Raw genomic sequence first — 24,538 nt, 5'->3', positions numbered from 1 at the left:
TGAAGGACAGGTCAGAGCCAACGCTGGGCACTCCTGGGCAGCCTGCTCCCCTCTCTGGGCCTCTGTTTTCACATCTGTAAAATGACAGGTTTGGATCAGTGGTTCTTGCCTGGAATAGGTCACCCTCCCCAAGACAGCATCTGGAAATGGGAGAGGGGGATTTAGGTTGTCACAAACAATGCCAGGGACAATTGTACACAATTTAGAACTGTACTCTGGCTGGGTGCAACGGCTCATACCTGTAATCCCAAAACTTTGGGAGGCCAAGGAAGGAGGATCACTGAGATCAGACATTTGAGGCCAGCCTGGACAACACAGTGAGACCCTGTCTCTACCAAAAGCTAAAATTATCCAGGTGTGGTGGTGCACACCTGTAGTCCCAGCTACTCGGGAGGCTGAGGTAAGAGGATCGCTTGAGCCTAGGAGGTAGAGGCTATAGCGAGCTATGACTGTACCACTGCTCTCCAGCTGTGCAACAGAGACTCTGTCTCTAAAGATACATAAAATAAAAATAAAAAATGCCAAAGGTGTCTCCATTAAGAAATACTGGGCCAGATGTAGTGGCTCACACCTGTAATCCCAACACTTTGAAAGGCTGAGGCAGGAGGAGAGCTTGAGTCCAGAAGTTAAAGACCAGCCCGGGCAACATGGCAAAACCCCATCTTTACAAAAATTATAAACATTAGCTGGGTGTGGTGGCAGGTGCCTGTAGTCCCAACTACTCAGGAGGCTGAGGTGGGAGAATTGCTTGAGCCTGGGTGGTCGGGCAGTGAGCTGTGATGGTGCCACTGTACTCCAGCCTTGGTGACACAGTGAGACCCTGTCCAAAAGCAAGGAAGCAAGAGAAGAAAGGAAAGAAAGGACAGAAAATAAAAGAAAGAGAAAGAAAGAAGGAAAAGAAAAGAAAAAAGAAAAGAAGGAAAGAAAGGAAGAAAGAAAGAAAGAAACAAACACTGGTAGGTAAATGCTGGAGACTCTTCAGGTCCCAGTGCTGTGTAATTCTATGCCCTGTTGCCAAATGTCCCCACTTGAGAAACAGGCCAGAGGGCACAGGGATAGGAGGTGTGTTTGTATGAAAAAGAAAACCTGGAGGTGGTTACCCAAACTCTGAGCTGAGCTATCACTCAGTTTCCTATCTTTCTGCCACTTAGATTGTTGGAATTAAATATTAATAGACCAAGGTAGATTAAAACCCAAATCTCCTGACACAGTCCCTAAGCCTAGAAGATGCTGACAGCACAGGATTATAATGATGTATCATTAGCTCTTAGTGATCTATTTATTACACTTGTTACTCAGTGTTACTTAACCACATCCTCTATACCTCCCTTAAACCTCCAAGGGGAGGCTGGGATTCACAGAGGCTGTGGCTCCATGTCCCACCCGTCTCCTAGGGTGGCAGGGATGGAGTGAGCACATGCACGCGGGGAAAACCCTAACCCTGAGTGCTTACCAGGACCAGGTGCATTCTCCCTTGGGTTGTTTCCTCTAATGTTCTTACTAATCCTGTGCTGTTATTCATACCCTGCCTCATTCCAAAGAGGATCTGAGTTAAACCACGTGTGATGTGGCTATGATTCCATTTTCCAATGAAAAAACTGAGGTTCAGAGACGTTTAATAACTAAATCAGGGCTTCTCAACCTCAGCACATTTTGGGCCAGAAAATTCTTTGCTATGGGGAACCATCCTGTGCATTGCAGGGCATTTAGTGGCATCCCTGGCCTCTACCCATGAGAGGCCAGTAGTACCTCCCCAACACACACACACAATTGTGACGATCAAAAATGCCTCCACATATTGACAAACATCCCCTGGCAGTGGATAACATCACCTGATTGTGAAAGGTGAAGTTGAGAGTCATATATTGACTTTCTTTACTGCTAGGCTTTAGCAGTCATCTTGTGTACCTGCCACATTTACAGGTCAGGAAACTGGGCCAGAGAAGCCAAGTGACTTGCCTGTGACCACACAGCTAACAAACTGGAGAGCTGCATTTGAAACTAGCTGGCCATATTCATCTAGGGCTCTATGCCTCCCATCACACCAGCTATTATGAGATGAGAGGCTCAATGTCAAACAATTCTCAAGCACCTACCATGTTAGGGGCTCAGAAGCCTGCAGTCAGTTTAAGAAACAGATAAGCAAATGGGAAACTGTCAGAACACCAGGTGATGAGAGGGGCTCTGGGCTAGCTGGCTGCTAAAACTGGGGAGGGCGCTCTGCTGTCAGGTTAGGGACAAGGAGACCTGGGAGCAGGTAGTGTCTCCGGCAGCAGGGCAGGAGGGGGAACAAAGGCCATGGGTACATTCAATGCCATGAGCAAAGGCAGTTGCTCCAGCTCATTACCTTCTTCATCTCTATTGCCATAGCCTCCACCACAGCTCCAGGCAGCCAAGTCCATTTCAACCAGGAGTATCACCGTCAACATTTCAGGAGGGAGTGGGGAGATTCAGGAACAGTTTTATCAGAGCTGGCATCTCTCTGCAGATGGCTGAATCAAAACCAACACTGAGCCCCTGCTTCAAATATCACTGCGCCTGCTTGGCATTGCACCATTAGGACCCCGTTCCTCAGGGACTGCAGGAATCCCTATTAAAATGCGAACAACCCCCTGTTTGTGCCTCTGTGTGTGTGTGGCGGGGGGCGGGGGTGGGCGGTTAGCCACATCCTGAGGCACTATCAGCCATTAATATCTCGGTTATCTGTTAATATCCAAGTGGCAATTAGCAGATCTGGAAGCCAGATTCAGCAGAGTATGTGTATGTTTATTAACCTGCTTTAGGAGAGAGGAGATGGGAAGATGGGAGTCAAATTTATCAACTTCAGGGACTTTATCAGGGACTTTTTTTCTTTAAATCAGCATCTGCTCTGGATGTAGAATGCCACAGTGTTGTGTGGACAGATAATGGGAAGGAACAGTAGGTGTGAGAGACTTTGCAGGTGTGATCTTGTTCAATTTAAGCCACAACTGCTTAGGATAGCTATAGTTATCCCCCTTCACAGAGGAAGAAACCAAGGGCAGGTGTGCTTGGGTGGCTTGCCCACAACCTCACAGCCAGTGTGATCTCTGGCCTGTTTCTGAGATGAGGACATTTAGGACCTGGGAGGCACCACAGAGCTGGAGCACTGGAGTTCTTTTATACCTTGTTCAGAAGAAGGTATTGACACCGAGAGCTGGACGACCTGTCCAGATCACCCATGAGAGTCAGGAGAGGAGCAAGACTCCCAGAACTCCTGCCAGGTCTCCAGACCGTGCTGATCACATAGGCTGGCACCGCCTACCTGGGCTCCCGGCAGGAGCACCCTGCACTGTCCTCCCTGCTGTTTTAGAGTCCAAATCAGAACTCATGCACCACCCCCAACCTCTGCCCTGTGGCATTTATCCCAGCAGATAAATGCACCTCAGTGACCTGAGCCCAGCACTTTCACCTTATACTATACAGCAATGAGGTCTGTGAGGCTCAGGCGAACTGTGGTGGGCTGTCCCAAAGGGACCCAGGGACCCAGAAAACTATCTGCCCTTAGCTCTGCTCAAAGCCCTCCCCTCCACCCACAGGCTTTTAATGAAGGCCCAGCTCCCAGCGGCCCAGCTCCTTCTGATCTGCTTGCATCACTGCCTTTGAAGCTTCCCAGCCCCAAAGACCATTTATCTCCACAATTTGCCTAGAAAGCCTCATAAATCATGTCTGTGCACAAAGGAATTACCTCTTTGGAAGAGCCTTTCAAAGGCAGCTGGCAGACACACCCGGGCTAGCCTTGTTGGCCCTGCATCCTCCCCCACGTGGCCCCCTCACTTGCCTTTTGGGGTCCCTGAGCAAGTCTCAGGCTGTGTGGGGGAGGGCAGGGGAGGAAGAGGGTAGTGATCAAGGGGAATTTGGTGATGTTCCCCAGCCACATAGGCTCCGAGGGAAATGAATTCACAGTCAGAGTGGGCAATGGCACTGGAAGGTGTGGGGTCCGAGCCCATTTCCTGTGAGGAGTGAACTCCAGACATGACCGTTTCCCCATCATTCCCCTTCCCCAAGACTTCCTTCAAATCATGAGGTCTGGTCTGGAGGAGGGAGCCTCTCTCTGTCTCTGTCATGGGCTGTGGGCAAGGCACCACTCTTCCAGACCTCAGTGTCCCTCTTGGCAAAAAACAGGATCAGGCCAGATGATTGTGTGCCAAACTGTGCCCATGGAGTTCAGAGGAGTCCTGTGCCTGGAGTGGGGTTGGGCTGTGACAGGGGCCGCGGACCTCCCATTTCCAGGGCTCCGAAGCCGCTGTGTTTTCGGCTAGATCCTCACACAGGGACAAAGCACTAAGCAGCTAAAAGCGGGGAGGGTGTGCGAAAATCTAATTTCTGCCTTTAAATGTCTGTGTTGAATTCCTCTCACACTCAGAAAGTTCTTCCCTAGGTCTCACTGAGGAAGTTCTTGCTGGAAGTTCTTTCTTCCCATCACCCACTCACTGAGCAGCCACTTCAGGGCCCGGGACTGAGAAGGATGCTTGTGGGGAGGCAGTTAGAGTGCTACTCAGGGTCTCTGTTCCTAAAGGACTTTCTACCTGGCACTGTGAGTCACATCCCCACAGAGAATATGCAGGAAGCAGAGAAAGGTGCAGTAGAAGTGGAGGCTGTGCAGAGGCTTGGCTCCCTGGTGGGCCCATGGAACATTTTGGAACAAAGGCCTGCCTCACCTGTTGCCTGTTCGTGCTCGAGCTGGGGGCCTTTCTCACCGGGTGGGAAAGAGAAGTGGGAGACGAGTTGTGTTGAAGCTACTCCAGCAGCTTATCTGTGGGTTCACAAGCACCAGGGAGAGGTGAAGCAAGTCAGGGTGATTTGGACCTGGGCAGCCAGAGAGTCAGCCAGAAGGGGCCATGGGCCAGGGGCAGGAGGGACCTGGGATCCTCCCTCTGGGCTGCTCATCCTGGGAGTCAATGCTGCACCCCAAAGGCCTGGCAGGAGGCTGTTCCCACCAGCAGGTGCACTGGTTCTGCTGATCATCCAGCAGCATTCACACCACCACTGTTCCAGCCAAAGGGATTCACAGCTGAGCCACCTTTCATTTAGGCAAAGGCAACATCTGGAGCCAACTGGTGCTCCTGGTGCTTAGAGTTGCTTTGGCCTAGGTCTACTAAGAACTGATTGGATGTAGGGTCCAGACTGGGTGGGGCTTAAGTGCAGCAGCCAGAGGTCACATGAGATGCTGATTGGATGTAGGGTCCAGACTGGGTGGGGCTTAAGTGCAGCAGCCAGAGGTCACATGAGATGCTGATTGGATGTAGGGTCCAGACTGGGTGGGGCTTAAGTGCCACAGCCAGAGGTCACATGAGATGCTGAAGGCTGGGCTTGCTGGAGGTGAAAGTGCGTTGGGGGCTTGGGTATAATGGGGAAGGGGTTAATCTACCCAGGATGGCCCTGTGTAATAAGTGGGATTGGATTTGGGATCTTGCAGAAGGAATGGGATTCTGATGGGTGGGAATGCAAGGGAAGACGGTCTAAGTGGAGGGGCCGGTAAGAGCACAGGGAGGCAGCGTGCAGGGCTGGCAGGGCAGCCTGGAAAGGCGCGTGCACAGGCTGGGTGGGCAGCAGAGGGCCTGGGAAGGCTAAACCACTGCTTCCCAAACTCTCCACAGGGAAAGACCATGTATCTTGTTTTGTTTTCCAATCCATTATATGGTCCTCACTGAGCATGACTCCTATGATGTTTACACCACCTGGGACTCATCATGAACATCTGACAACCCCCAAGTTCGTCTACACCCTGCTCAATGAGAGGAACCTCCAACCATGTGTGTGGCTGTGACAGCAATGTCAAAATTACTATAAAGGTTGCTAAACGTTTACTCTCAATTTCTTACTTATTTCGTTATTGGCCAGTAACAGCCCCTGGACTGCATGTCTAGAGAGCACACTTTGAATAGCACTGGGCTAAACGCAGGTCAGAGGACAGCTGAAGAGCCCATCAAGACAGGTTTGCAGGTGGTTTTACTCCAGCTAGGCAGGATTCTTGTCCTTTCTGTCTCCTTCAGGAAGCCCTGCGGACTCCCAGAGGCTGCTGGGCCACTGAAGGGACCAGGCACTTGGGGATGATAAGTATAACCAAGGATGATACTCAAATGACTTCCTCACTGGCAGAGCAGGGTGCCCACACCAGCTGCCTGGTGGGTTGGCACCTACTGGCTGTATCCAGGACATCCAGGGCAGTGGCAGCAAACACAGTGAGCCCTACTATATGTGAAGCACTGTCTGAGGGCTGTACAAGTAGTATCTTACTGCATCCTCCCATCATCTCCATTTATAGATGAGCAAACTGAGGCACAGAGAGGTAAGGGACCTGCCTGAGCATCCAGACGTCACCTGAGTCCTGGGGAAGCCTCCACCCTCCCTGCCCCTTACCCCATCTGAGAGTTGTGGACACTGGGGTCCTAGTCCAGGCCCCTCTGCTGACTTCCGGCATGGCCTTAAGGAAGACACATCCCCTCTTTAGAGTTTCGTTTTTCCATTGTAAAATAAAGACCCTAACACCGGATGCTCCTTGACATGCCTTCCATCTCTTGGAGTCACCTGGGGGAATTCGTAGGGCAGGGATGAGAAGAGCACGTCCAAAGGTGGAAAGCAAAGTGTGGGGCACGAATGAGTGCTGGGCACCTCCGCTCACAGCTGCCATTGAATGATAGGCAGGAATAGAATTTCCAAACTAATACAGCAAATGAGCATTTGCCTCACTCTATAAGACATTATTCCAAGTTCTTGTGCAATGAACTTATCCTTTGCATGCTGTAGGAAACTTGCTATTTGGAATAGCCCTGTTTATCTCTAGAGCACTTTTTTCTTCCCCCTGAGATGGAGTCTTACTCTGTCGCCCAGGCTGGAGTGCAGTGGCACGATCTTGGCTCACTGCAACCTCCGCCTCCTGGGTTCAAGTGATTCTCCTGCCTTAGTCTCCTGAGTAGCTGCGATCACGGCATGAGCCACCACACCCGGCTAATTTTTGTATTTTTAGTAGAGACGGGGTTTCACCATGTTGGCCAGGCTGGTCTCAAACTCCTGACCTCAAGTGATCCGCCCACCTCGGCCTCCCAGAGTGCTGGAATTACAGGCATGAGCCACTGTCTAGCATACTTTTGAGCTTCCACAGCTCCTCTATGCTTATAGATGACCAGAGCAAACACTGGCATTCCACTGGTCAGATGGAGAGCCTGGGGCCCGGAGAAGTGAAGCAGCTTGCCCAAGGCCACTGGTCTGGTGAGTCGGAGAGTTGAGACCCCAGGTCCACCCAGCATTCCCCATGGTGCCACTTCCCCAGTGGAGTCACTTCACATGGGCTCCACCTATCGGCGGGAAGCATGTCACTTTGGAATTGGGGACCTCCTCAATTCTGTCTTGCTATTTATGTTATTTGTGTCATGGTCCATTTGTCCCCAGGCGGGGGAGGGACTTTGAGAGGAGCTTCCAGCTGGGCCTGCCAGGCAGAGGACACTCTATCCATCACGCTGGACAATGACCCCTGGTTTCCCTGGACAAAGGAGACCTGAGAGTGAGTGACAAATGGCCGTCCTGTCTACTGAGAGTGATTATCAAAGGATGGGACTGGCTGCTCCTGGGATCTGCCAGGATGAAGCCAAGGAAGGACACTTCTGCTGAGGCAGTAGGAGGTTGGCTTGGCGGGTCATTGGTTCATTCACTCAATAAGACTTGCTTGTTTTCCTATTATGTGCCAGGCACCGGGGATGAAGTGGGGAATAAAAGCACCATGGTCCTGTCCTGGAACTCTCAGCCCAGCAGCAAAATGAGACAACAAGCAAACCAAGGTCTTTATTCCTCTGCTCAAACACTGTATCCTTAGAGTCTTCTTGCATTACTCTTTCTAAGCTCTCTTCCCCATCCCCTGGCTTTATTTTTTTCTTTAAAGTGCTTTTTCTATCTAATACGATGTAATCACTGTACTACCTATTTTCATCCTTTTGTTTACTGTCTGGGATTCTTACTAGAATGTCAGCTCCATGAGGGCAGGGGCTCTGTTTTATTCACTGTTATATCCTCAGCACCTAGAACAGTGTCTGGCATACAGTAGATGCTCAATAAATATTTGCTGAATGAGTGAATAAATTAACAAGTAAGTATATAAGTTACAGTAAGGGTATAGAGGTGTAAACAAGAGCTTGATAGAAAACAATGAGAGGGACTTCCTTTCAATTGGGAGGCCAGGGATGTTGCTCTGAGAAGGTGACCCGGACACTGAGAACTGAAGAATGAGGAGGTGGCCATGGGAAGAGCAGGAGGTAAGAAGTGCTTTCCAGCAAGAAGAAAGAGCCTGGGCATACGTCCTGGGGTGGGGAAGGGCTTGGTAGAGTCAAGGCACAGGCAGGGGTTGGGGGTGGCACTGTGAGGGCAAGGTGGCTTTAGATGGAGTAGAGAGGGCAGGGGATGTGTGGCCGCAGCAGGGAGCTGGGATTTTAAGAGCAATGAGAAGCACTTTAAGCACGCCATCATGAATTCACGAAAGCAGTAAAGCAGAACTTCCCTGTGCAGGACTTGCAACCCTGGTCTAAGAGGGAGACGGTCCCTCTCTGCAGCTCATCATCATCCCTGGTAGGCCAGGGCCTGCTCACTTGAATGAGAGAGAGAATGAGTCTTTCCACTCCTCAGATCTGTTCATGACACTGCCCAGTGCCAGTGAGATGTGCTCCCCTGGCAGGTAAGAAAGACACAGCCATGGAAGAGCCAGGTGAGGGCAGGAGGAGCAGTTGGGGCAGCTCAGTGCATCCAGGAGATTCAGAAAATGTGCTGACAGCTGTACACAAACCGAGACTTCTTAAATTACAGTGCCCCTCTTTAGGGGCAGCGGAGGCCTCACTAAATATAGTTCCCCTCATTGTTATTTATGTCTCTGGGTGCCAAGTGATGATTCCTGAAATCTGTCTTACCCATCACTAAAAGCGGGTGCTGCGTTTGCCAGAAGTTGGAGACGCAAGAGGGCAGGTCACGGCGGTGGTGGGTCCCTGCAGACAGCTGAGAGCTGTGGCAGGAGGTTAGAGGTGTGGGGAGGGCCAGAGCCATTCTGGGAGCTGATGGCCTCATCAGTCGCCCAGCAAGGAACACACCAGCACTTGAGCAAATGGGGTGGGGTTAATGACCCTAAGGATTTCTCATGACCTCAGGCATGGCCCACAATGGCAGGAGGCTTCATTAAGCAGGACCTCCACATTTTATGCTGCTGGAACATCCTGGGAGCTCTTAGGGGTTTGGGACTTTGGAGGGAATCTAATGAGCTTCACTTAGTAGAAGTGGCCCAGGCCTCAGCACCCCCTCATTCTGTCTGACGGGGCCCAGCCTCTTCCAAAGCACTAAGCTTGTCCTCCACGTGGGTGTCACTTCTTTTTTTTTTGAGACAGGGTCTTGTTCTGTTGCCTAGGCTGGCACACAGTGGCACAGACACAGCTCACTGTAGCCTAGACCTCCTGGGCTCAAGTGATCCTTGATCCTCCTGAGTAGCTAGGACTATAGGCACATACCACCATGACCAGCTATTTTTTTTTTAAGTGTAGAGATGGGGTCTGCCTACATTGTCCAGGCTGGTCTCAAACTCCTCAGCTCAAGCCATCCTCTGGCCATGGCCTCCCAAAGTGCTGGTTTTACAGGAGTAAGCCACTGCACCTGCCCAGTATCACCTCCTTAAAGACCCTGCAGACCCTACATGAGGGGGTCTTCTCCATCCTCTAGAAGCCCCCTTATCCTTAATTAGGCTCAGATTAATGCTTCCTCTTTCCAGAAGCTTCAAGAACCTTCCTGCTTCCCCCACCTCATGTGCCCACTCCTTTTTGCTTTGGGTTAAGGTAGATGCTGACCCATCAGGCCCCCGAACTTTGGAATCACACAGACCTGGGTTCAAATCCCACCTCTGTCTCTTACCACCCATATGACCTGAGGAAGCATTCACTCCTCGGGTCTCAGCTTCTTCATCTCTCCTATAAAATGGGCTCTTGTGTGCCTGATAGGGTTGTCATCAGGATATGGTACAAAAGTACCTTATTCAATGCCTGGCAAGAAAGAGGTGCTCGGCACTACATTTCAACAAAACATTCAAGAAAATGTGGAGATAAATGAATGAATAAAGTCAATGATCAAGGCTTCATGCTATATGTAAGTAAATTAATTAAGTAGCAGAATTACTGTCAGGATTGACAGTAGGTCATGATCATCATCCGCTGGCTGTAAACTCCTTCAGGGGAGGCACTTGGTTTGGGCTTCCCCAGAAGAAGACCCTGAGGTAGCTCCAGGAAGCCAGGTAAGGGAAAGGGGCAGCGCACAGGGAAGGGAAGGGAGATGAAGTACAAGTGCTACTTAACCCACCGGACCTCTGGGAGACTATGAAGACCACCACCTCAGTTATCCCAGTCAAGGGCAAGGAAGCCAGGACATTTATCCATCAGCCTCTCTATCTTTCCTTGGTGAAGGGCAGCTTAGGTGTTGGGTGCTCCCCGCTAGCTCTGTGTGTCCTTCTGTGGTGGAGTGACAGATGCTTGTTGGGGGCAGCCTTTGGTGTGTAAAGGTGAGCACTGAGCGGTCTAGGGAATCAAGAGCATCTGCAGGCTGGGCACGGTGGCCCACACCGGTAATCCCAGCACTTTGGGAGGCCGAGACAGCAGGATGGCTTGAGGCCAAGAGTTAAAGACCACCCTGGGCAACATAGTGAGACCCTGTCTCTACAGCTCATGTCCATGAGCTGGACATGGTGGTACACACCTCTAGTGCCAGTTACTTGGAAGGTTGATGTGAAAGGATTGCTTGAGTCCAGGAGTTCCAGGCTGCAGTGAGCCATAATTGCACCACTGCAATCCAGCCTGGGTGACAGAGAACTGTCTCTTAAAAAAAAAAAAAAAAAAAAGCAAAAGCACCAGCTGCAGGGCCCAAGTCTGTTTTGTTCCCCACTGTATACACAATCCCAACATAACATGCTGTCTGATGTGTATTAGGGGATGATATTAATATTTGTTGATTCAAAGAATAATTCATCAGCAAATTCCATATAGGAAATGGTTAGAGAAGCTAGGGATAACAAAATGGCATGGTCCTCAGGTCCTCATAACCTGTGGGCGGCACTATTCCACAAGAAGACAATGGATAAATCACACTAAAAGTGGAGAAGCGAAAGCCCCCAGGAAGAGGTGAAGGCACTTGAGGTAGGAAGAGGAGGATGGCCTCAGGGCTGGAAGGCTTTAGGAGGAGATGAGACTTGGTGGGGCCTGAAGGGAGAGTGGGCTTAAAGGATGGGGTGCGGCTTGGGAGGCAAAAGGCTGGAGGCAGAAATGGCATCACAGGTGTGTTGGGAAACACCCGGGCAGGAGACTCTGGTTAGAGAGTCTCTAGGTTCTCTAACTTGTCGGGTTCAGAGCTGACATGTGGGGACAGAAATTTGGCCTCAGAGGATGTCTAGAAAGAGGATTGGGAGCAGCCACCAGCAGTGTGTGCCAGTAAGTGCATGTTGGAGAGGCTCCCTGCTGCTCTCAGATGCTGCTGGGAAGGCTGGAGTCCCCCCACACATCCACACACCCCCACGAAAGTTTCTCTGTGTCTATTCTATGCAGTGCACAACCTGAACATCTGTACCTCATGGCTCTGTCTGGCTAAGGAAGGGAGGAGAGAGGAAGAAGAGGCACTTAGAAGCTGAGGAAAAATAGACACTTCCCCAAGCTGGAAGGATTGGGAGACCCTCAGGCCTCAAACCTCTGCACTCCAGAGCCAGGTAGAGGATGCTGTCACAGCCAAGCATCGGGTTCCCTGGAAGCTGAAATACTACAAATGTGGTCGTCACTCTGCTGCTCATCCCCACCCTGGGAGGACAGGAGACTGAGAAGCAGCTTCCCTGATGTCTCTCCTCTCTCTCTACCTGTCTCTGTTTCTCTACCTCTCTCTCTACCTGTCTCTGTTTCCATCTCCGCTGCCTCACTCTCATTTTCACCTCCTTTACTCTGCCCCACTTATCTTTCTCTCTCATCTCCCTCCCCTCAATGGCTGGGTCCTGAAGAGGTGGAGGTGGGAGAACTAGGTGAGGCTGTCCCAGACTGACATGCGGGGAGATGTAGGGGGGTAGCCGGGAGGCCGTCTGAACTGGACGTTTGAACCAAAGTGGGTCCCAGCGGGCCTCCCCAAAGTGTGGGGTTTTCTTTTCTCTTCCTTTTAAAACATTTCACTTTCAAAGGAAGCCAGGCCCTGAGTGAAAGGAGCGGGATAAACTCAGGTGCACAATCAAAAGGCTTTTGAACCTGGGCTGAGAGCTCTGTGGTCCTCTCCTCTTCTGGGTCAGGGCTGGCAGGGGGATGGGGGACCTTTCAATGCCTAATTGGCAGGTAATTGAATGCTGGGGGTGGGAAACGGAATCCCCTCTCTTCACACCCCAACCCCAAGCAAGTTGTTAGGGACTGGGTGAGCACGGATCTTTTCGACTCAGTGTGAAAGTGGATCTATTACAGGTTTTCTTGCCTGCATCTTGGTGGTGGGGAGATAGGCTTCTGTTGCTTAATGAGCTCATGGCTCAAGCTGTCTCCAGCTACAGAGCGCGCAGAGGATTTCGAGGCAAAGTTTACACTGTAGTTAGTTCTAGCTGGCTACCTGTCATCACTCAGGCTCAGGAGAGAGAACAATCTTATTAAAATGAGCAAACAGGAGGCAGGCTCCTCGGCAGAGCTCTCTAGGGGTGAGGACAGGGGTGGGGTCTGGTCACTCACAAAGCCCAGGAGAGCCCCAGACAAGTTTTTGCCTCACGGTTTAAAGTGGACCAAGGAGAACTTGGAAATCACTACTGTGGGGGCCTGGCCTGGGCCTGAGCTTGGATCTGGGCATTAAGGTATAGGAATTCAGAGTGTGAGCTATGGAGGCCAACGGACCGGGGTCAAGTCCTGCTTCTGCAGGTGACCTTGGGCAAGTTACTAAAACTTTCTGTGCCTCAGTTTCTCCCATCTGTAGAATGCAAATAATAATAGCACTGACATGGTAGGGTACTTGCAGTAATTAAATGTGATTACACAGTGCTTAGCATAGTGCCAAGCACATGATAAATGCACAATAAATTGTAGCAATTATGATTATGAAGGACCAGGGCTGAGCAGGCTGTTTGCAGACCTCAGAGTCAAGAGTCCCATAGGTGACTCAGAGAGGATGAGGAGGAGGATGTAAGTATAAAGTATTAGAACTGCAGAACCTGAGCCATCAGCTAGTCCAGTTCTCCCTTTTTGAGGTGAAGAAGCAGAGGTTTAGAAAGGGAAAATGATTTTTTCAAGGTCACAGGGTGAACCAGGGCTGAGCCTAGAACAGTTCTCTTAAGCCTAGGGCTGTTTCTTTCTTTTTTTTCTTTTCTTTTTTTTTTTTTTTGAGATGGAGTCTAGCTCTATCACCCAGGCTGGAGTGCAGTGGTGCAATATCGGTTCACTGCAATCTCTGCCTCCCGGGTTCAAGCAATTCTCCTGCCTCAGCCTTCCGAGTTGCTGGGATTACAGGTGCACACCACCATGCCTGGCTAATTTTTGTATTTTTAGTGGAGACAGGGTTTCACCATATTGGCCAGGCTCGTCTCAAACTCCTGACGTCAAGTGATCCGCTTGCCTTGGCCTCCCAAAGTGCTGGGTTTACACTCGTGAGTCACCACGCCTGGCCCAGGGCTGCTTCTGTCAGAGCATCTGAGCTGAACCACAGTCCTAGACAGGCCCCCTGTGCTTGTCTGTTCCCTGCCATGTGCCAGTGAGCTTTGGAGGTTTTCCTTATTTGTCATGTTTTTCTCAGGTCTCCTGAAAGCAAATTTTCTATCCTTAGGGGTGGCTGAATGGAGGGTGGGGAGGAGAAGATGGCCCAGGATAAACCAATGAAGCCTGAGAGTTGCCTTATCTGCCAAGCAACCCAACAGCACCGGGAGAAAGAGCAGCCGTGGAGGCCACAGACTGCTGCAACAGGCTCCCAAACCAGCACCCCACTTCGAGTCTCTTCCCTCACCCCACCTCTGCCCACCCCAGAGTGGTCCTTCCAAATGACTCATCTGATGAGGTCACTGCCCTGCCAAGAGCCTTTCCAGGGCTTGTGAATCAAGGTTCAAGTCCAGGTGCATGGCGGCCTGGCATTCAAAGTCCTCAGTGCTCAGGCCCAGCCTTCCCACTGCTCAGTCCCTCCAGTCACCCCTTCATTCCCAGGTTCCTGGAAGCCCCTGCCTTCCTGTGCCTTAAACTTTGCCACAGCTACTCCCCCTGCTCCTGCACCCACAGTCCTGCTCCACTCCATCCCATGCTAGACCCCCCATAAGGCAAGTCCATTTGACTTCCCTTATTATTCGGTTATCTTGGCCATGACTCAAAATTTCTCATATGGAAAACGGGGTAGGCTGAGGAACTTTTCCAGTGGTGATTTCCCTGATATTTCCACTTGTAAAAGGGTGAGTCGATATCTTGGAGCTGAGGGGGAGAGCTAAGAAGGCAGAGAAACAACCCAAACTCCTGTAAAATGGACATACCAATCCATGTTCCACCCCACACTGAAAGCTGGAATAGAAGTAAAGATAATGGCTGTGAACGTGCTTAGGATCACCCCTGAGCTCTTAAGTCCTCCCCCTAGACCTTGTTTTCCTCATTTGTTAAATGAAGGGATTGAAAAAGGAGGTCTCTAGGAACTCTTCTCTCTATGACATAACTTTCTGGATGAAGGGTCTTAACAACCATATAGATGACCCCTGGGGAGAAGGAGAGGGAGGATAATTCAACCAGGGAGGGGCACAGAGGGGGGCTTCAAGCATTTTTGTAATATTTTATTTTCTTAAAAAGGATCTGGGGCAAATATAGTGAATATTAATATTTGTTCAGTCTGAGTGGTGGGTGTTTTTCATATTATTTTCTCTATTTTCCTGTATGCCACAAATATTTAATAATTTTAAAAAGAATTTGGTGAGGCTCTTCTCAACAGCCACCATTCCTTGGCCTCCCGCACTTCCAGAGGTGCTATCTCTAACTGCAAACTATGCATCAACAGAAAGGACTGAATTTGGGGGTGGTAAGATCCCCACTGCAGGAGGTATTCAAGCAGAGGCCAGATAGGCACTCAATATTGTGGGAGTGAATTCTACAGTGGGTGAAGGTTGAACTCTGTGACCTCAGAGGATCTTTCCAGTTCTCAAGCCTTCTAACACCCAGGGCTAACGTATTTCTGCAGGCAATGGGACCCGGGGTGCTGTCCTTGGTGCTGAATTGCTGAATTCCACACCAATGAGATTTTGAACACAGACCTTGGAAACCAGAATAATAATCTTGTTACTATAAGACACAAATTAAGCCAGGCATGGTGGCACATGCCTGTAGCCCCAGCTACTTGGGAGGCTGAAGCAGGTGAATCACTTGAGCTCAGGAATTCGAGGTTTCAGTGTGCTACGATCATGCCTGCGAATAGCTTCTGCTCTCCATCTGGGGCAACATAGCGAGACTCCATCTCTTAAAAAAGAAAAAAAGATACAAATTAATGGTTTAATTTCCAGGACATCCTGGTGATCAAAATGACAGGAGGGGATTATTCATTTGTTCTCCTGAAACAACTTCTCCCACCTCCACTTTCTGCTAGTCGGTGCTTGTTCTTTCCCAGCCTTAAACTGACAAACACAGAACTGGGAGCCAGAAGCTCAGAATTGAGCTCAGGCGCAGTCACTGATAGCCTTTGTGACCCAGAGCAAATCCCTTCACAACAGCGAGTCTCTGATTCTTCATTTGCCAAGTGGAGATCATTTTACCAGGTGATAGAATGGTTGAAAACATGCTTGTGAAAACACTTAAGTGCAATACTATAATTAGACATTGGCAATACTGCTATGATTCATGCTCCAGTAAGTATGAAGTGGAACAATCTCTCAAGGTGGGAAGCAAAAAAGGCAGTGAGTGTGGAGGCTTGAGTTAAGCTGGAAGAATCCTTGGGAAAGTTTTAAGAAAAATGGTTCAGTTGGCTTCCCTCTGGGTAAACAAAAACCTTTTCATATGGTGGCTGCTGACATTTGCAAGCATCATGGACTTTCAGAGTGGAGGTGAGCAGTGACACATCTCTAAGTGGGAAGGATGATGTCACGGCATTCATACTCATTGAGCTGAGGGACAGTGTCATCATGTCCAGGAAATGGGGTCCACCAGGGATGGTACAGAGGGTTAGCAGGCTGCGTGTCAGAAACCACACTCTAGCCCTAACTCAGCCACTAACATGTACATACAGTGAAGTGTACCTGGGCTGAAGTGCAACGTACCCACTGACTAGCTGTGGAAAGTCATTTCACTTCTCCAACCCTCAGTTTTCTCTAGTGGAAAGTGAGTTTACTAAAATCTGTCCACTGAAATGGCTGTAAGAGTAAAATGGAATCAGATGACAAAGGACTTGTTAATCAGAGGTGCTGTACAATGTTTGGTATTTAATCTTTCTGAGCCTCAGTATTCATCATCTGCAAAATGGGGACAATAAGACCTGACCTCATAGAGAGGTAAATGGGATAAAGATGAGATGAGTCACACATACACCCTATTTGTTGTTGCTGTGAGGGAAGAGAAGAGGCAGGCAGGGACTGGGGAGAGATGGAAATTAGGAGCCTGGGGCTCTGGCTGCTATTCTAACACAGGGTTTCTAGAATGAAGCATGGGACTCGGTCCCTGCCAGCTCTAATGTTTTATGCACCTAGGCACCAGGCTTCTCCTTGAGTTCTCTGAGCCCACAGAGCTAAAGCAGTGCTTGCCTAGAGCCCTCTGAGGGGGATGAGGAGAAGCCAAACCATTCCATTTTCATTTCATCTCTGCTTGGCAGGGCCAAGAATCAAGGTCTGGAGAGTAAACAAACTTTCTCCTTCCCCCATTCTTTACATGTAGCTGAGCTCTACGGGCACGACTTATACATGGTTGGCTCAGAGATTCCAGACAAAGACTCTAGGGCTGTGAATTCCAAATCCTCCTGTTTTGTTGAGCTTCTTGCTTTGGCCTGGCTCACTCTCTACTGCTGGCATCCTCTACAGGAAAATTAATTGCTGCTGTCATTCTGCTTTTTGTTCCAGTCTATATCCCAGGAATAAGAGATCCGAATGACATTAAATAACCTGTGTATAAAAGCCCTTTCTAAAGAGCAGAGCAGTGAACATGGAGAGGTGGGCTTTACAGCTGGGAGAGAGCCAAGGAAAGCTTCCCGCTGACAGCTCCTCGAGTCTCCTAGAAAGGGGAGCCTGCATATGTGGACACATAATGGGAGGCAGACCTTCATGCTTTCCCTGGGAAGCAGAGGAAATTGAGCCTGCTGATCCAATATTGCAAACAAACACAAGCCCCCTCCCTCTCCCTCAACCAGGGGCTTACCTCACTATATTCTATTAGCCTGGTTCAAATTCTTCCTCTCTTGATTCAGTGGCTAACAGCAAGGCTAATTCAGGTTCGGATTCAGTGGCTACATGCTGCTGACCTGCCAGGGGCTGAGGGTCCACCATGCCAGCACTGAGTGTGCTAACTTAGGAAGGCTCATAGGTCAGCACAGGTGAGTCACCAGGCACTTTGGCTAACCCTGGCTTCCTCCTTATGTTGATGGCAGCGTTTACACACATCACTAGCAGCATGAGGCTTATGCAATGTTTAGCCCTAAGCAGCGGCCAAGCCCATACTTGGGACAAACTCAGGAAAATAAAGTCACACATGTATACCACGTAGCACATTCCAGGGGCAAGTGAAATGACTCCCCTTCAATCCAAATATTTTGATTCCCCACTAGGTTCTCCTTGTCAGGGAAAAGTTGAATAATTTCCAGGTGTGCATGCTAGGGTAAACATCAAACAAAAGAAATAATGGCCCAGGCCAGGTGTGGTGGCTCACACCTGTAATCCCAGTACCCTGAGAGGCTGAGGTGGGTGGATCACTTGAGACCAGGAGTTCAAGGCCAGCCTGGGAAACATGGAAAAACCTTGTCTTTACAAAAAAATACAAATATTAGCCAAGCATGGTGGTGAGTGCCGTTGGTCCCAGCCACTACTCCAGAATCTGAGGTGAAAGGATGGCTTGAGTCCAGAGGCAGAAGCTGCAGTGAGCTAAGATTGTGCTACTGCACTCCAGCCTGGGCAACAGAGGTAGACCCTGTCTCAAGAAAAGAAAAGAAAGCACAGATGGCACATTCTCATTACCCCTTCACCCAGTCAGTGACTATTTACTGAGCATCTACTAAGTGCCTAGCACTTATTTAGGTGTTGTGCTGCTAAGAGGCAGGGGTGGGCAAGGGTTGGGTGATGGAAAGAAGCATCAGTATAAACACAGATCAAGCATGGTCCCTGGCTGCATAGAGCTGTGGCATGGTTGTCAGGGTTTCAGGCCCTCTCTGCAGCACCTCCTCCTGCCTGTTCCAAGGAGGATGTATGGGACAGTGAAGTGTCCACCATGTAGACCAAGGGCCCAGGGGAAACACAGGGTCATCAACTCAGAGGCTGTAGAGGTGACAGGAACCACATACTTCACTGTGGCCAGTGGTTTTCACTAATGTTTTTTAAAATCAGGGAACCCTGTCTTCTAGTAAAACCTTAGATAGAACCACAAATACAAGATATACAAAGCTAGAGATGTTCTTGTCGAAGCAGGGATAGGAGTCAGGAAGTGGTCCTACCCTCTTGGCTCCTCCTTCAACCCTTCTTCTAAGCACAAGGGGAAAATCATCAATTTTCCCAGTGTCACTTGAGCGCTGTGCTAAGTACTAAGTCATTAAGGATGAAACATACATGCATACACACACACACACACACACACACACACCACACACACACACACACAATTACGGCCTAGTCTAACTCCCTTCTTTTAAAGATGAGGATGCTTTTGCCCCTGAGGAGGAACAGTGACTTGCCCAGGGTAAAAGAGTTCTAGAGCATGGTGCCTATAATCCCAGTACTTTGGGAGGCAAAGGTGGGAGGATTGCTTGAGCCCAAGAGTTCCAGACCAACCTTGGCAATATAGTGAGGCCCTATCTCTACAAAAATTTTTAAATGGTGGCATGTGCCTGTGGTCCTGGCTATTCAGGAGGCTGAGGTGGGAGGATTGTCTGAGCCCAGGAGTTCAAGATTGAAGTGAACCAAGATCATGCCACTGCGCTCCAGCTTGGACACAAGAACAAGACTCTGTCTCTTAGAAAAAACAACAACAACATCAAAAACAGTTAAAGGGGCTATAAACTAGGTGTCTGGAATCCCAGTCCAGTAGTCCTTCTTCTATACCGTTCTGCCTCTATCTTACAATATCTCCTCTTCTAGGACCCATGAAATGGCAAAACCTAAGTTTCTGTTCCAGCCTGCCTGCCAGGTGAGATGGAGGCTGCTGAAAAGGACAGCAATGTAACCTGAAGCTCATAAACGCTTTTCACTCTTATATTCTAGGAGGAAATCCCTGGTTCATTGGAGTCTGTCTACTTATGGTCTTAATTACTTGCATGTACAAGATCTTGCAATCTGTGCCTGGGGACTCTTTGAATTGCAGATTAATATTCAACTAGCTGGAACGATCTTCAGAAGGAGGCTTGTGGTAATTAAGTTTGTTAGAGAACACGTCAACCTAAGTTTTTTTTTTTTCTTTTATAGCACATGAGTGCTATAAATTACCAGTAGAGGAAAGACCAGTCCCTTAACCATACTTCTTAGGAGTCATGGGGGTGGGGAGGGCACAGGGGAGCGCACACTGTTCTGGGAAGAGGAAGTGTCCTTGGGCACGCTTCCTAGTGGCTGGGAGGCTCTGTCAGGCTGACTCACATCTATGACTCAAGACTTTATTTTCCCCGAGACGCAGTGACCCCTCCTAGGACGATAGGTGTCTCAGGGTGAGTGGGAAGGGCGGGTGTTTCCAAAGCAGAGGCTGGGGCCACTGAGCAGAATCTGGAAAGTGAAAATCCTGGGTCACATATGGTTTTCTAAAGAAAAGGTGGGTAGGGGAAAGAAGCCTTGAATGACTTTGTCCAAAGTTGTAGGTATTTCAGAAAATAATTTTTAGTACCAGTGCAGAATAATCTTCATATTTTGGATGAGGTGCTCTCAGTGTGGTGTTGTGTATGACAAATCAGCATAATCCAATAGGGCATAGGTGTCCAGTCTTTCGGCTTCCCTGGGCCACATTGGAAGAAGAATTGTCTTGGGCCACACATAAAATACACTAACAACAGCTAATTAGCTGAAAAAAAAGTGCAAAAAGAACTCGTAATTTTTTTCTTTTTTCTTTTTCTTTTTTTTGAGACAGTCTCACTCTGTTACCCAGGCTGGAGTGCAGTAGCATGATCTTGGCTCACTGCAACCTCTGCCTCCTGGATTCAAGCGATTCTCGTGCCTCTGCCTCCTGAGTAGCTGGGATTACAGGTGTGCACCACCATGCCATGCTAGTTTTTGTATTTTTAGTAAGGATGGGATTTCACCATGTTGACCAGGCTGGTCTCGAACTTCCTGGCCTCAAGCCATCCACCCACCTTGGCCTGCCAAAGTGCTGGGATTACAGGGATGACTCACCACGCCCGGCAAAATCTCATAATGTTTTAAGAAGGTATATGAATTTGTGTTGGGCCACATTCAAAGCCATCTTGGGCTGCATGCGGACCATGGGCTGCAGGTTGGACAAGCTCTATTGAATAGAGTATAGGGTTTGTCACAAGTGATTTGCTACTAACATAGTACCAAGCTGGTGAATAATTTATTTCTCATACTAAATAACAGAGTGTCAATGTTGGACATACATAACTTCCCTATCACTTGCATGTCTAGATGTTTTCTTAAATGGGGAAGAAAACACGGGGTTCCACCACTAGGAGCCACTGAAATTGCCTATAACCCACAGCCAACTTAACTGGGCCCCAGCCCATGTGGGCAGCATGTGCTACTGCATCTTGGTGGAATAAGGATTGAGAAAACCACTCTCAAGCATGGGCAGAAAGTCCACTCTTGACAAGTGGGAAGCCACTGGATGTGGCAGTGGGGAGAGGGGCATAGGTGTTGGGAGGGAATTCCCCAGCCAGAGCACTGGGGACCACGGAGATGCTCTACGTGGCAGCCATGCTCACTGGCACAATACATGGTGTGTGTAAAGGGGGCCTGGCAGGAGCAGTCACAGGTGGTGACTGTCCCAGAGCTGTTAGAAATGCCGGGTGGGGCAGGAGCTGCTCTGACCCTCCAAGGGCTTCAGTCTCAGCACTCAGTTGAGGACAGATGTTCTCAGGGATTTCTGTGGCCACATGTGGCCACTGTAACATTTCAGAGGATCCTGAGGGAGCAGTGAGGAGGGAGGGGACTGAGAAGGAAGGTGGCATAGGGGTGGGAGGCAGGTAAAAAGAGTCTTGGTCAGGAAACCAGGAGGCCTGGCTCCCTTCCTGTGTAAGCCATTGCCCAGCTGTGGGACTTGGACTAAATCACTTCCTCCCTTCAGACCTTAGTGTCTTCGTCTATAAAAATGACACTGGGACAAGAAAACGCGAGATGTGGAAAGCTGTGTGTGGCCCCCCACTTATGAACACCAAGAAGTCAGAGGCAGAACAACCTCAGACTTGAGAGCCCTCGTCTTCCCACGCCCCACCTCCAGCAAGCCTCCAGTGACCCCGGACAAGTCACTCGGATAAGTCACGTAACTCCTCCGAGGGTTCACTTCCCTATCTGAAGAGGATCATAATAGCACCTGCTTCGGAGGGTTGTTGTGAGGATTAGACAAAATGATGCATGTAAAGCCCACAGTGCAAGCAGTGAGAATGGACCCCCAGGGAATTTAGCTACTATTATTATTATTATTATTAAACCACTTAAATGGCCAACAATGGAGAACTGGTTAGGCAGATTATGGTATATCCATAGAGTACTATGCAGCCATTCAAAAAGATAATTTTGTGCAAATAAAGGAACAATTATGCCACGATGTTGAGAGAAAAAAGAACACAACAGCACATAAATTATGTATGCATTATGGTAAGATGATGTATGCATGTGCATCAAGAAAGCAAAATAGGGCTGGGTGAGGTGACTATAATCCCAATGCTTTGGGAGGCCGAGGTGGATCACTTGAGCCAAGAAGTTTGAAACCAGCCTGGGTAACATAGTGAGACCCCATCTCTTTAAAAAAAAAAAATTAGCCAGGCATGATGGCACGTACCTGTTAAGTCCTAGCTACTTGGGAGGCTAAGGAGAATTGCTTGAACCCAGGAATTTGAGACCAGCCTGGGTAACATTGTGAAACCTGATCTCTACCAAAAACATGATAAATATAAAAAGAAGAAAGCAAAATAATGAGCAGAAATATATTTTCTCCTAAAATCCTCACTGTTTTTCATTAAAAAATATAAGTATTAGGTGAAATGCTTCTTGGGGCCCTCCAACTCGGGCATTTAGAGGCCCAGGGCTCTCTCTGCTCCTTGGTTAGTGGTGGGTGCTAGAGCTAGGCTCTTGCAGTGTGGGGGAGTCTGGGACTCACGTGGGATGTCAGACCCCAAAGCTAGAGCCGATGGGATGTCTTCAAGCACCTGCCCATGCAATGTCAAAGCGGCCCAAATGACTCCTCCTTTGCTTAATTTGTGTCAATCGATTTCCTATTTTTAATTAATAATTCTAATTATGATGCAGCAAATTTACCCAACCGCCACAACTGAATTAATCAGGGTCTATTGATTGGGTCTGTAGAGTTATCCCACAGTTTCTGACATTATCGATTTCCTGTTGGGAACAAATAAGAAAACACAAGGAGGGCAGATGCAGCTGTCATCTCTGTGGTGCCCACAAGCCCTAAACTGGACCCTGAAGCACATGCCCCCTGCTCCCTCCCTGCCAAAAGCCACAGCCATCAGGGCCACCAGACGGCAGCGCTTCCCTTAGCAGCCCTGGGGAGGCCATCCCAGACCTTGCCAGCTTTCTCTAGGAAGTAGGGCCGGTAATGATGATGGGCCAGTCCCCGCATAGGAGTTCTGCAGTAAGGGCCAGCCAGCTGGACTGGGCTTAGTTTGGAACTCTGATGCTATATCCGTGGGGGAGATTAACTTCCATTTCATTGACCTTTTTGTAATAAGAACCTTGGAGAGTCTCCTCTTTCACCCTGTCATTTTACAGATAAGGAAAGCAAGGCCCACAGAGGAGCGGGTCTTGCCCAAGACAGCTCATGAGTCATTGCCCAGGTGGGGCTGGAACTCAAGTCTTTGTCCTCTATGCCCTTTCCCATCCACATGGAAGCTGAGCTGGGGGAGACTGGAGGGCAGCGGCAGCGTTCATCTTGTTCTCTGGCCTCCATCGTCAGTCAGGAAAGTGTGGCGGTGCCCAAGTGACCTTGGTGAGCCAGTCCTGTCTGCTCTTGGCCTCACCCTCCCACTCGGGCGATGTGCTTGCTTTGCCATTATCCCCTGCCTGGGCTTTGAGAATTCAGGCCTCCCACCCCCACCCCAGGTCTCCAGGCCCCACACCTGCTCTTGATATCAACATGGCAACTTATGTTGCACACCTGCAATCCTGAGTCCTTGGGGATCCAGAGGGAGCCCCCATTTCCTGAGTGACTTATCTGTGCTGGGCACCTGATATGCACACTCTAATCTAATCTCCACAACTTACTGAAGAACAGATGTAGGAGGAATCTGAAGCTCAGAGAGATCAATTAACTTGCCATATCTCCACAGTAAATTGAGGGCAAAGATTTGAAGTTGGGCTGTCTTACTCCAACACCCATCATGATTCTTTTGAAGGAGAAAGAAAAGAAGGACCCCCAAGAGCTGTATAATAGCGGGGACTATATAGGATGCATATAGTCTCATGACAATGCAGAGGGAACACCGCATCAATAAAGAGAAGAGTGAGACTTTGCGCCTGGCAAAGGTGGAAAGTACAGGGAATGAATAAGAGTAGTTCCAGTTGGATACAGGCTGGCTTAGGCAAGTGAAGGCAAAGAGGGACTGAGGCTGGAGGAGTAGTTAGGGGCCAGATCATAGAGGTCTTATCAATTTCAACAGGAAAATCTGAACTTCCTTTCTGGGGCCAGGAAAGTGACTGCAGACTGTGAGCAGAGGAGGGCCATGGTTGGGGTGGTGGGTTCTGGGACTGCGATCTGATTACAATGGGTTTGAGTGAGGAGAGGCCAGAGGAAGCACAGAGGCCATCAGAAGTTAGGCAATGGTCCAGGCACAAGCCAAGGAGACCTGGAACCGAGGCAGTGGTGATGGGGATCGTGAAGAGAGAAACACGAAAAGTTGAGTAGGGTTGATAGCACCTGCAAGAGAGTGACTGTGGGGACTCCTAGACTTTGCTGTGTCTGTCATTGGATTAGGGCCCACACTAATCCAGTATGATCTAATTTTAACTTGATTACATCTGCAAAGACCCTATTTCCAAATAAGGTCACGTTCACAGGCTCCAGGTGGACATTCAATTTGGGAGACACTATTTGATCCAGTATACAGGAGAATAATATATCTGCCCCTTCGGGTGGCTCCCTCCTAGGGCTAAACAAGATTTGATTATGTAAAACAATGACCTGACTTCCACTGTTCCTCTTCCAGGCACTGAGTTTGCTCCAGAATTTCCAGACAGAAAGCCTCAGAA

The 24,538-nt window shown here is 49.2% G+C and overlaps 1 protein-coding gene and 1 long non-coding RNA gene across 12 annotated transcripts in view; one reads left to right on the top strand and one right to left on the bottom strand.

The window, feature by feature from the left end:
- LOC117070481 overlaps positions 1-6,375 on the top strand; it is a 98,532-nt gene extending 92,157 nt beyond the window's left edge. Inside the window, exon 3 of the long non-coding RNA XR_004431935.1 lies at positions 5,619-6,375. This is a non-coding gene — a long non-coding RNA (uncharacterized LOC117070481). The remainder of the gene's footprint in view (positions 1-5,618) is intronic.
- The window catches only part of MEGF11 (multiple EGF like domains 11), a 379,541-nt gene that overhangs the window by 94,951 nt on the left and 260,052 nt on the right, over positions 1-24,538 (bottom strand). The gene's annotated exons all lie outside the window — the stretch shown is intronic.

This window comes from Trachypithecus francoisi, unplaced genomic scaffold, assembly GCF_009764315.1.
Source record: "Trachypithecus francoisi isolate TF-2019V2 unplaced genomic scaffold, Tfra_2.0 Lachesis_group3, whole genome shotgun sequence".
Classification (NCBI taxonomy): domain Eukaryota; kingdom Metazoa; phylum Chordata; class Mammalia; order Primates; family Cercopithecidae; genus Trachypithecus; species Trachypithecus francoisi.
Note: the sequence above shows the minus strand (reverse complement) of the source record. Positions and strands in the feature narration are given on the sequence as shown.